The 11,354-nt window shown below is 50.4% G+C and overlaps 1 non-coding gene across 1 annotated transcript; it reads left to right on the forward strand.

The window, feature by feature from the left end:
- The first annotated feature begins 1,660 nt into the window (after window positions 1–1,660).
- Window positions 1,661–1,732, forward strand: TRNAA-CGC (transfer RNA alanine (anticodon CGC)). Its single transcript has one exon. It is a non-coding gene; the product is annotated as a tRNA-Ala (tRNA).
- Window positions 1,733–11,354: the final 9,622 nt, after the last annotated feature.

Here is an 11,354-nt window from a genome sequence, read left to right on the forward strand (position 1 = left end):
AGGTGCACACACACACAGCTTGGAGGCAACACTATTTATTAAACGGTAAGTAATATAACACTGTACATGAAGTGGTGACCACCTTCCTCAACTCACACTCTGGAACACTACACAGAGTGGACCAGGCAGGCAACGGGCTGCCTGGTCCAGGACGACGACCCGGGACTTGAGGATCGATGATGTCGTCTTCACTTCGGAGTTTAACAGCCCCGCTCTGCGTTCACACCCCGCTTATATCCGCTCCGGCATGGCCGGCTCCGCCCAGGCGTGGCTGGCACTGCCAAGGCCACACCTCCCTTCCCAGGCCACGCCTCCCTTCCCCCACCTCTGGGAAGGTCCGGGTCCCTCCACCACGTGACCCCCCAGGCACCCCCTTGGGGCCCCCAGCCCTCGTACGGGCCGACACAGTAGTGACCGTTCTATGTCACTACACAGGTAACAAGCTGAGATTAGGAGCACTCCCTTTAAGAGTGTGCTTCTAGTCTCAGCTCGTTACCTGTATAAAATACACCTTGGAGCCAGAAATCTTTCTGATTGAGAGGGGGTCAAATACTTATACAGGTAGGAACAATGTTCCACACTGCCCACCAGGGATTTATTGTCTGTCTGACTGTCTGTCTGTCGTGCATAAATAAATATATAACATAAACAGCTCTTTGATTGGTGGAGACCTACTGCCGGGTACGGAGAGGGGAGGTGCCTAAGGGAGGAGGGTCAGGGGAGGGGCCTAAGGAAGGGGGGGTAAGGGGAGGAGCCGATAGTTCAGGGGGCTGGCTACCTGGCTGGCTGCCAGCGTGGTGGGGATGTAGCGCAGTGGGAGAGCGCACACTTTGCATGTGTGAGGCCCTGGGGTCAATCCCCGGCATCTCCATGTTGGATCTGGAATCCATGTTGGAAGTTTATTTATTTATTTATGTTTCCAACAAAGGTTGATTTTCAAAATCAATTGGCTGTGTCCATGTCCCTGTAATCGGGGTGCACATGAACTCTCGTAAACAGATTCCTGCGGAGGGAGCTGGAAGGAACGTTGGTTTGCTCGGTCAATGGCCAGGGTCAACGGCGGCGTGGTGTATTTCGCAAATATGGCCAACAGTGAGGTTGGGCACAAGCCGGCGTGAGTCGGTTAAACATTGAGTTTTATAAGGGCACCACGGGGTGACCAGCCCTTCCCCCCCCACCCTCCCCCACCCAGCCCCTCACCACCCTCCCCTCTCAACACAATAATCCCCTGTGGGCTGGTGGAACCAGGTGCTTCCTACCAGTATAACCCTATATGAACGATACCTGAGGGTGAATTTGTGTTGATTTCAGGAACTTGCTATTTGTATAACTAGCGATGCACACAGTGATCAAATGGTTTACTTAAAATTTCGGAGCTGAAACCCAGTGCTTAAAAGTATCCAAAACACTTTTTTATTTCCGAATTAAATATTTCCAATAATAAATAAATTGGGAAAGCATCATAGTATCGATCCACATGTATGCTTGTTATTTCTATTTCTTTCAAAGAAATACATTTTGCTTGGACTCTGTGCAGACTCGATGTGTACAGGGCCCAGGGCCAACAGGAGAGTGAGTGGGGTGACGAGGGAGAGGAAGAAGCTGATGACGACGTTTCACCCCGTATCGAGGTGGAAGTGCGCCCAGGTAGAATAACCATGGGGATGTAGCTCGGTGGTAGAGCGCACGCTTCGCATGTGTGAGGCCCCGGGTTCAATCCCCGGCATCTCCACGAGGTGATATTTTGCCAGTGGACAATTTTACTCGAAGAAATATGCGTGGCCTGCACAAAACGCCTGCTTGTTTTCATTCGTTATGGTTGCTGAGCATAGATCCAGAAGACCAACATGTCATACGGTAAGCAATGAACAGCACGACAATCAAAGTTGTAGTACATAAGAATTAACATGTTTATGGCATTCATATTATTGTTTTTTTCGGTCAAGTTACGTAGAAGGGAAATCATAAAATAATAAAAATATCAAACAAAATGATCACGACGTTTCGACTGCATTACACAAGCAAGCATCATCAAGTGTGAAATCAAAATATTTATAGAAATTAGCAAGATAATTAGAATTGAAACCGTAAGATGGACTTCCAAATTTGAACAGTGCGTGGAGGAAGCCGAGAGATAAGTGTTGTGACCTGCTGAGTGGTGGTCGAACGGAGTGGGTGAGAAGAAAATCGGTCTGGAGTCATCATCGCTGAAGGATAACTCAACGAGTGGAATTATACAGGTAGGAGCAACAGTTTCACACTGCCCACCAGGGATTATTTGTCTGTCGTGCATCGCCCCTCCCGAACATGTACGTTCCGGGATTGGTTGAAGTGCATCACGTGACCGCGAGCTTTCTGTCGTGCACGAATGTGCTGTCCAACCAAGTTCCTACCTGCCCACTCCGAAGGAACGTGTTTTCCCTCATTAAAATGCAAATCAATTTATAACATTTTTGGCATGCGTTTTTCTGGATTTTGTTGTTGTTATTCTGTCTCTCACTGTTCAAATAAACCTACCATTAAAATTATAGACTGATCATTTCTTTGTCAGTGGGCAAACGTACAACATCAGTAGGGGATCAAATACTTTTTTCCCTCACTGTAAATGACTTGAGTGCTACGAAGGGGGGGGAGGTGATGTAGTGACATCGCGGATGTCACTGTGTGCCTCAACAAGTAACAATACAATTTTTCAATTAAATACCCAAGCCCACCTATACAATATATACACTACTTACAAATGTACATTAACAATGGGGAAAAGGGTATGAGTACAGAACAAAAACAGGAAAAAAAAATGCAGTGAACCGCGAACGCTCAATCCCCTTCATTACCAACACCTGTCACCCTCACCGTGTAACAACACCCACAAGTACAATAAGGGCGAGGTTCAGCCAATAGCCGATACGGCTTACTGAGTGCGACAACCAACGGTGTATTGGAGTGTGTGTGCGTGGGGATCACGAAACCCGAAGAGTTTTTGATCGAGTCCTCGTGGCAGGGCCTCCAGGGGAGGTGGACTTGCTCTCCCTGGAGGTCCTGGGGGGAATATGCAAATGTCCCGTCGAACCCGGCTCCTCGCAAAATGCAGTAGAACGGGTCGACGGGTTCTCCTCTCCCGAATCCAGTGTAGATGACGCAGGTGGCGGCACTGGGGCGTCAGGCGCGCAGCACCTGAGGTGAGGATGGGATCACACGACTCCGCTGAGGACCAACTTCAGCGGGCACACACCCCGGCTCACCGGACACATCTGACCCTTTGCCCCTGCGGTGTGGAGATGGAACAAACTCGCGTGGAGCGATGAAAGGCTTAAGGCGCGAGGGATGTACAAACCAACTCCGCCCTAAGCGTATCTGTACACACTGTGGTCAAACGACCCGAATCAAATCCTCACGGGGCGCAGTACACGCCGCCAACCCCTTGTGCCGTTGCAAGAGCTGTTGAGCTTGAATGCATCTTGCAACCTTGATGGATGAAAGATCGTCGTCTACAGCTGGCAGGACAATGTTAAGGTCCTTAGCCAAAGCCAGAATTTTCTCGAGGACCAACAAGTCGAGTCCGTCGTGGTCCATCCTTGGAAAGGCAGCCTTTGCTAGCGCCAAAAGTGCGCTACGGAAGGCGAGGAGTATCTCGGTTTCCCCTCTCTTTCACGTAGCAAACTTGCAGTGCACGTTCGACGGCGGCTCGTGAATTGCCGCCATTTGGTCAAAGGCTTGAGTCAGTGTTGCCCTCTCCGACGACGAGATGATAAGAAACGCCGCCAGGGCATCGTCATCAAGGGCGGCGGGCAGTGCTCTCAGTGTCTCCTGCCTCCGTCCACCCCGCCAAGTCGGAGTTCATCAAGAACTGGAAGAGACGGGAGAGAGTTGGGGATAGAGACAAGGAAAGGCCACGCAGGGCGGAGGTTGGAGTGTGGCGAGATCGCCACACACAGTAAGACTCGGCACCGTCGGCCAGCGGTGACCGAGCACGGAGGAATGGGGAGCAGTGGTGGAGCTGCTGTGAGAGCAGCCGGAGGACTGCACAAGGGGAACCTGCAGCGGAGCTGCACCAGAGCGAGAAAGGCTACGGGAGCGAAGGCAGAGGTCGAGCTGCCAAGCGGGGGGAAGGCTCTGAGCGAGGGCCGTGTGGGACAAGTGTAAAGAACCCAAATAAAGGACAACGGAGACAGACCCAGTGAACGAGTCCTTTATTACACACACCCAAGCATGGAGTGCATTCGCTTGTTCAGCTCTTCTGCGCATTCGTCCTCGCTGCTGCGCTTGGACACGACATGACAACAGAATGATCCGCGCCAGGTCAGTCGCAGCGTTTATGTGCGTGGTCGGATGGAGTTGCCAACAATACATGAATTAATTACGATTTTTGACTTCCGTTTATTCGGGACCCCGTGGTCCAGCCATAAGGTTCCTATGTACATGTGTAGTGATATGGGAGGGGAGGGGCTGCTGGGGGGCTCTGGGACCCTGGGCAGCCCAGGCGCTTGGGCCCCTTGGCGCCGGGCGCTGGGTTCCCAGGTGGCCCAGACGCTTAAGCCCCTTGGCGCCAGGCGCTAGGTTCCCAGGCAGCCCAGGCACTTAAGCCCCTTGGCGCCACCAACGGGGCGGGGGGGGGGCTGTGTGTGCTCTGTGGGATATCTGGGGGTGCACACGGCCCCACCCCTCGTTGGGGACTAGGCATAAAAGGGGAGCTCCCTGGACGATCGGGGCCAGTTGTAACTCAAGACCCAAAACCCAAGACCAGCCATCTCAGGACCCTGGGATGCTGTGAGAGCCATTGGTGGGACTCTGGAACTCCCGGCTCTACGTCCTTGTGAGGGTGAGTTCCAGAGCGTAGCCAGAGTAGCGTATCTAGGCTCTGCACCTAGGCTATGTACCTAGGCTGTAACAGATTATCAGGACTGTTGGAGTGCTGTTGGATTGTAATAAAGAAGTAACCTCTACAAGTGTCTCCGGAACCCGTTACATTTGGAGTCAGAAGTGGCCATGGAGACAAGTTGTAAGCCACGTACCTTCAGTCCTGACGGCGATGTCGAGGAGCAAGCAGCGATGGGGCGGCCAACGCCGGCCGACAACGACGCCGCACCGCCGGCCGACTGCGACGCTGCACCGCCGTCCGACGACGACGCCGCACCGCCGGCTGAGCAGCTGTCTGCTCTGCCGACCGTCCCCTCTCCAGCGTCGGGAGCAGGGATAGAGGAGGCGCTGCTTCGCCACCGGCATTCCCGCCACAAATGTGGGGGATGCTTCCGGGTGTGTCGTCACTTCCGCCGGGGGAGCAATGACCGCTGGGAGCAACGTCACTTCCGGGCCCAGCGTGGTCCAACCAAACAACGCCGCATCATCAGCGTTGCGACCTTCACCGCCGGACGACAGCTGGCTTCAACCTAGCATACCGCGTCATCAGCGCTGCGACCGGACAGTGAGGGCGCCATTCTTACACGCTGGTCGTCGCCTTTGCTCTGGCCAAAGGTTGGAGGTCGGGAGACCAGGCCCCTGACACTTCGTCAATTTACGCGCTCCGGATTAATGATTTTTGTTGACATTTTCTTCATTGTCGTCGGGGAGTCGTGATTGTTGTTGGGTAAACTGTGTGGAGCTTCGCTCGTGAGTGTTGTCAATGTGTGTGCGAAACTTTGCTTGTGATTGTTAACAATGTATGGTTTGTATTGAGCTTTGTTTGTGATAGTTAATGTATAGCTTGTGCTGTCATTATTAACGATGTATAGACTGTATGGGGCATTTATCTTGAGATGGTGACATGCTGCCAAGGATTTGGAATTGTCGTGCTGGCTCGCAAATATCTTGGGGTGCAGATCCTAACCAGGATGGCCCAGTGGGTGTTGCGTGTCTAACACGAAAGTTGTGGTCCCGTCATGCTATGGCTGACGGCTTGACCTGACAGCCCGGAGATAGAGACACTCCATGGCATGTCTAGCCTAGTGGGCTGTCTGCTCACATGGCTCGGAAAGTGTTGTCCCGTCATGCTATGGCTGACGGCTTGACCTGACAGCCCAGAGATTGAAACACTCCGTGGCATGTCTAGCCTAGTGGGCTGTGCGCTCACATGGCTCGGAGAGTGTGGTCCCGTCATGCAATGGCTGACGGCTTGACCTGACGGCCCGGAGGTTGAGACCTTCCGTGGTGCGTCTGGAGCTGTAGGCTCGCCCTGACGGCCCGGAGATTGAAACACTCCGAGGCGCGTTGAAACAGTGGGCTGGAGATTCGTAGTGTTCGGGTGTAGTTGTCCCGTTACGTTGGGACTGTATCCCTCAGTTGTTAGGGTGCATGTTGTGCAGTGAGTGAACGATGGGTCGTCTCAGCTCGGTCGGTACAGTTATATGCTGCGATGCGAGTCTTGGAGAGAGACTGGGTCTCAGCTCGTTCGGTACAGCTATATGCTGCGATGCGAGTCTTGGAGAGAGACTGGGTTGAAGTCCCCCCTGATATGGCCGACGCGTGCTACTGGTTGTGACGCCGCGTCGGAAAGGCGGTGGGGTGGTAACATGGAAATTCTCCCCCGATATGGCCGACGTGCGCGGTTTTAGGATGGAGACGCCACGTCGGAAAGGCGGGGGGTACTAACGAGTGACATGTAATGTCGGTGGTGGTCCTCAGTGAGGACTGCTGGGACCCAAGCATGGGATGCCTTGGAGATGCGGTTCGCGCGTGCGTCCGCCATTTCTGGGCAGGAGCAGGCAGATTTATTTTGTTTGTGTCATGTCAAATTTATATATATATTTCAAAATGTAGATACTGGAGCAGCCCTGAAGTGCGACTTCTTTGCCCAGTACATGGGTCGGCCCTGAAGTACGACTTCTCGACCCGGGACGTAGACAGACGTCCGGATTAGTGTGTGTAGAGGGATGCTAGACATGTTGGTCTTCGCCTTCTCTCCACCTGACGGATGGGAGGCTGGCAGGATGGTGTGGAACCCTGCCATCCATGAAGTGGTTGTGCATCCAACGCGTCGGAATCTGTATATTTGTTGTTGTTAATTCCCCGTTTACTATGCGGATCCTGAGGAGGGCTAGGTGTGCCGCGGGTCGTTTGTTCACGTGTCATTGCTTCACCTTTTTGTTGATTGACGCTTGTATATAGTGTAAAGTGTACAGGTTGGTTAGGGTATTAATGGTAGCGTTCTTGTTCTCTTTTCTTTTCCTGTTGAGGCTCGCATATTTTTTTTCTCTCCCTTTCGTTAATTTAAACTTTCTAATTATTGACAGCCGGGATGGCTGGAGGCTACATAGAGGAGGGTAATGTAGTGACATGGGAGGGGCTGCTGGGGGGCTCTGGGACCCTGGGCGGCCCAGGCGCTTGGGCCCCTTGGTGCCGGGCGCTGGGTTCCCAGGCGGCCCAGACGCTTAAGCCCCTTGGCGCCACCAATGGGGGGGGGGGGCTGTGTGTGCTCTGTGGGATATCTGGGGGTGCACACGGCCCCACCCCTCGTTGGGGACTAGGCATAAAAGGGGAGCTCCCTGGACGATCGGGGCCAGTTGTAGCTCAAGACCCAAGACCCAAGACCAGCCATCTGAGGACCCTGGGATGCTATGAGAGCCAGTGGTGGGACTCTGGAACTCCCGGCTCTACGTCCTTGTGAGGGCGAGTTCCAGAGCGTAGCCAGAGTAGCGTATCTAGGCTGTGTACCTAGGCTGTGTACCTAGGCTGTAACAGAGTATCAGGACTGTTGGAGTGCTGTTGGATTGTAATAAAGAAGTTACCTCTACAAGTGTCTCCGGAACCCGTAACACATGTAATACATTCGATGTATGTATATAATATATATGTATATCTTACCTATAAAATAAAATGTTCTCTGTCTGTGTGTCTGTCTCGCTGTCTCTCTCTCTGTGTGTCTGTCTGCACACGCCTTGCACTGCTTTGAGCTGGCAAACTGTTGTGTTTACGTTTCAACCAAGTACACAGATACAACACAATAAGCCCCCAGACGAAAAAGCACTATTTGTTTTTCTCCTCCGTCAAATGTAAACTACTAAAATCTCACTTTATAACTATTACGCTGATTGTGGCCCCAAAGCACGCATTTACGCATGCGCGGTAACGCCGACTCGCGGTTGCCCCTAGCAACACACGCGCGCGAGCTCAGCGGCAACGGGAGAGAGGTTCTCATTCGCGTTAAAAAGGCGAAGAGGAAGCCCACACAGAGGCACTACACCGAGGTGAATCCTGAACAGAGTTGATGTCCTCGTCTCCCCCCACCTCAATGTGTGCAGTTACTATTATAGAGTCTGTAGATTCTACTGTAGAGTCAATAGATACTACTATAGAGTCGGTAGATCCTATTATAGAGTCAGTAGATTCTACTGTAGAGTCAGTAGATACTACTATAGCGTCAAAATATACTAATGTAGTCAGTAGATATTACTGTTGTGCATTAGACCCACGCGGAGATGATAAATACTATAAGGGCTTTTGCCGTTTATTAAAACACTGTCATACTCGACATCCTATACTCACACCAGTGTAGTTGCACTCTCTCGGTCCTTTACCCTGGACACTGAATACTATTTGGGTCCTACCCTCGGCTACCCGGAGCAGGGGTTCAGCCAACACCGCTCCGCGACGAGGAGAGAGACCCTCTTCAGCCAATCCTTACCCTGGCCCCTCACGACGTCCCCGCCTTCGTCACGGGGTCTCCCTTAAGAACCCCTTGGGCGGCTCCTCCCCCCAGCTCGGCTCCGCCCATGTTCCCGACGGTGCTCTCCAAAGACCCTTACGCAACCCGTGACGTTACGTCATCCTTGACTGTCAACCCGCTCGCACCTCCTTCTGTTCCCGCCTCATTGGTTACTCACAATTCCCCTCTACACTACTATAAAGTTGATACTATTATAGTCGGTAGATACTACTAAAGAGTCAGTAGATACTACTGTAGAGTCGGTAGATGCTACTGTAAAATCGATAGATGCTACTGTAGAGTCGGTAGATACAACTACAGTCAGTACATACTACTGTAGACTCAGTGATACTACTGTAGTGGGTACAAATGGAGAGAGAGAGGCTTCTCTGGAGGCAACACGTTTTTTTGTTGTCTATGGCAGTATATAGTACGGTGTAGACTCGTGTGATGTAAGAGAATAAAGTTTAGATGAAAGCATATTATATTTTTACGACGTACAATTGTAATGTATTACTTACTGTTAGTAACTCAGCTTATTGTAGAGTATATCTAGTATAATGATGATACTATGTAGTTTATACTTTAGTTGTTTACGTGGTGGTTTTAGTTACTGCAGCGACATACTATTAACACTTCTTCCCTTCATTAATGCTACCCCTATCCCCTCCCTGTGATGCTGCTAATCCTGCATAATGCACGGGCAAAGTAGCACTAATCACATACAGTACCTGCATTTCCCATATCCCCTCCCTTGGATGCTGCTAATCCTGCATAATGCACGGACATAAGTAGTACTAATCACATACCTGCATTTCCCATACCCCCTCCCTTGGATGCTGCTAATCCTGTATAATGCACGGGCATAAGTAGTACTAATCACATACCTGCATTTCCCATATCCCCTCCCTTGGATGCTGCTAATCCTGTATAATGCACGGGCATAAGTAGTACTAATCACATACCTGCATTTCCCATATCTCCTCCCTTGGATGCTGCTAATCCTGCATAATGCACGGACATAAGTAGTACTAATCACATACCTGCATTTCCCATAAATATGCTAAATTCCCCTTGATATGCAAATTATTTTGTCAAGGCGCCCTTTCCCCACCCCCTTCCAACCCAGCTTATATATATGCTCAAAGCACGTGTGCTGTTTCATTCAGACGCTGTCGCCTCATCAGACCTGGTTTCACCTGAGGACGGCTGCTTGCGTTGTGGCCGAAACGTCGTGAGAATTATTTTATTATATTTTATTTTTATTATTTTATTACTTCCCTTCTACGTGACTTTACCGAAAGAACCAAGAAGATGAATCCCTGCAGTCACGAAAGCTTTAAATCGAAAAAGGCAACACGTTTATTATAAGAACATCAACACCCTAACACAAAGGGGTAGCTTGCCCCTTCCAGCAGGTACCCTAAGGAGGTAGTCCCTCCGGGCTAACTAGCCCTAACACAACTGGAAGAGGCTGTCAAGACTGGACCCCGACTTGGGTCCGGGTCTTGTCTTTGGGGCTTCTCTTCAGGGTGACGGCTTCAGGTCTTCAAGTTAACAACAGCAGCCGGACTGTTGTATATGTTGTATTATGAAATTTTGATAAAAAATTATAAAAATTAACGAAATTTCAAAAAATACGCAAATCGCATAAATTATGTTAATGTATGTAATTATATGCATAAATTATGATAATCACGGAGATAATCATAGTAATTTATGCGAATGCTTGCGATTATGTTAATGTGTGCAGTTATGATAATTAAGCTTAGTTTCGTTTATCCAGAGTTGTATCAATCAGGATAACACGATTATCATTGATTAAACATTTACTGATTATCTTAGTGTTTTTATGTTATGTTAGGTCTCCAATTTCATATCTCATCGCAGGATACAGTTCTTATGAATAAGACAGTTTTGCATGGATTTGGAAATAAACACTCGAGATAATTCTGGGTTAACAATTTTATTCTAAACAAACATGTGATACTCTTAACATGCAAAGGCAAAAGCATACGTCCATAGATTCATTGGCGAGATTATGCCATTAACTAAACTGAAGGCTAACATTCTTCTAACAACCGTAACCTCTACTTTTCCACCAGACATCTCATTAGTTCCCCCATGTATCGAGCACAATCGGCGACTGGCCGAGTTTTAAAACAAGCATGCGACGATATTCATATGACGGCAATAAAAGCACTTATTGTACCCCGAAGGCGAAGCATACGTCAATCGATTCGTTGGCAAGATTATATCTGTTAACGGAATGTTTGAGACAATGGTGGGTGAGGGCGTGTGTGTTGGTGGGAGAGCGAATCTGGCTCTGTTTTAATTAATTCTTCGGCGAGACTCTATGGCAAAGAAACAGGTTTGACACGATATTCACTATGTGCTTCCTTGAGTCTGTAAGTGGGGGAGGTGATACGACCCTGGTTCTCAGATTTCCTCTCGCCCGTGCGGGTTGCAGCCGCGACTTTCTCCGCAGGGAGGTGAGCAGCGGCGCTTGGTGGCGCTTGGCTGCCCTCGGTAGCTGACGGCGCGGTGGCGCGTTCTCTGCAGCTCTGACGGCGGCGCTCGTTCGGAAGGCTTTGACTCTCTTTCTCCACTGCGGGATTACGAGTCGGTTCTCGTTGGTGCTGGTTGATCTGTGTGTGCGTATTGAACACACGGCGCATTCGATGGCGCTCTCTCTCTCTTGGTGGCAGCTCCAGGC

The sequence above is a fragment of the Lampetra planeri genome, chromosome 82, assembly GCF_965212315.1.
Source record: "Lampetra planeri chromosome 82, kcLamPlan1.2.h2, whole genome shotgun sequence".
NCBI lineage: Eukaryota > Metazoa > Chordata > Hyperoartia > Petromyzontiformes > Petromyzontidae > Lampetra > Lampetra planeri.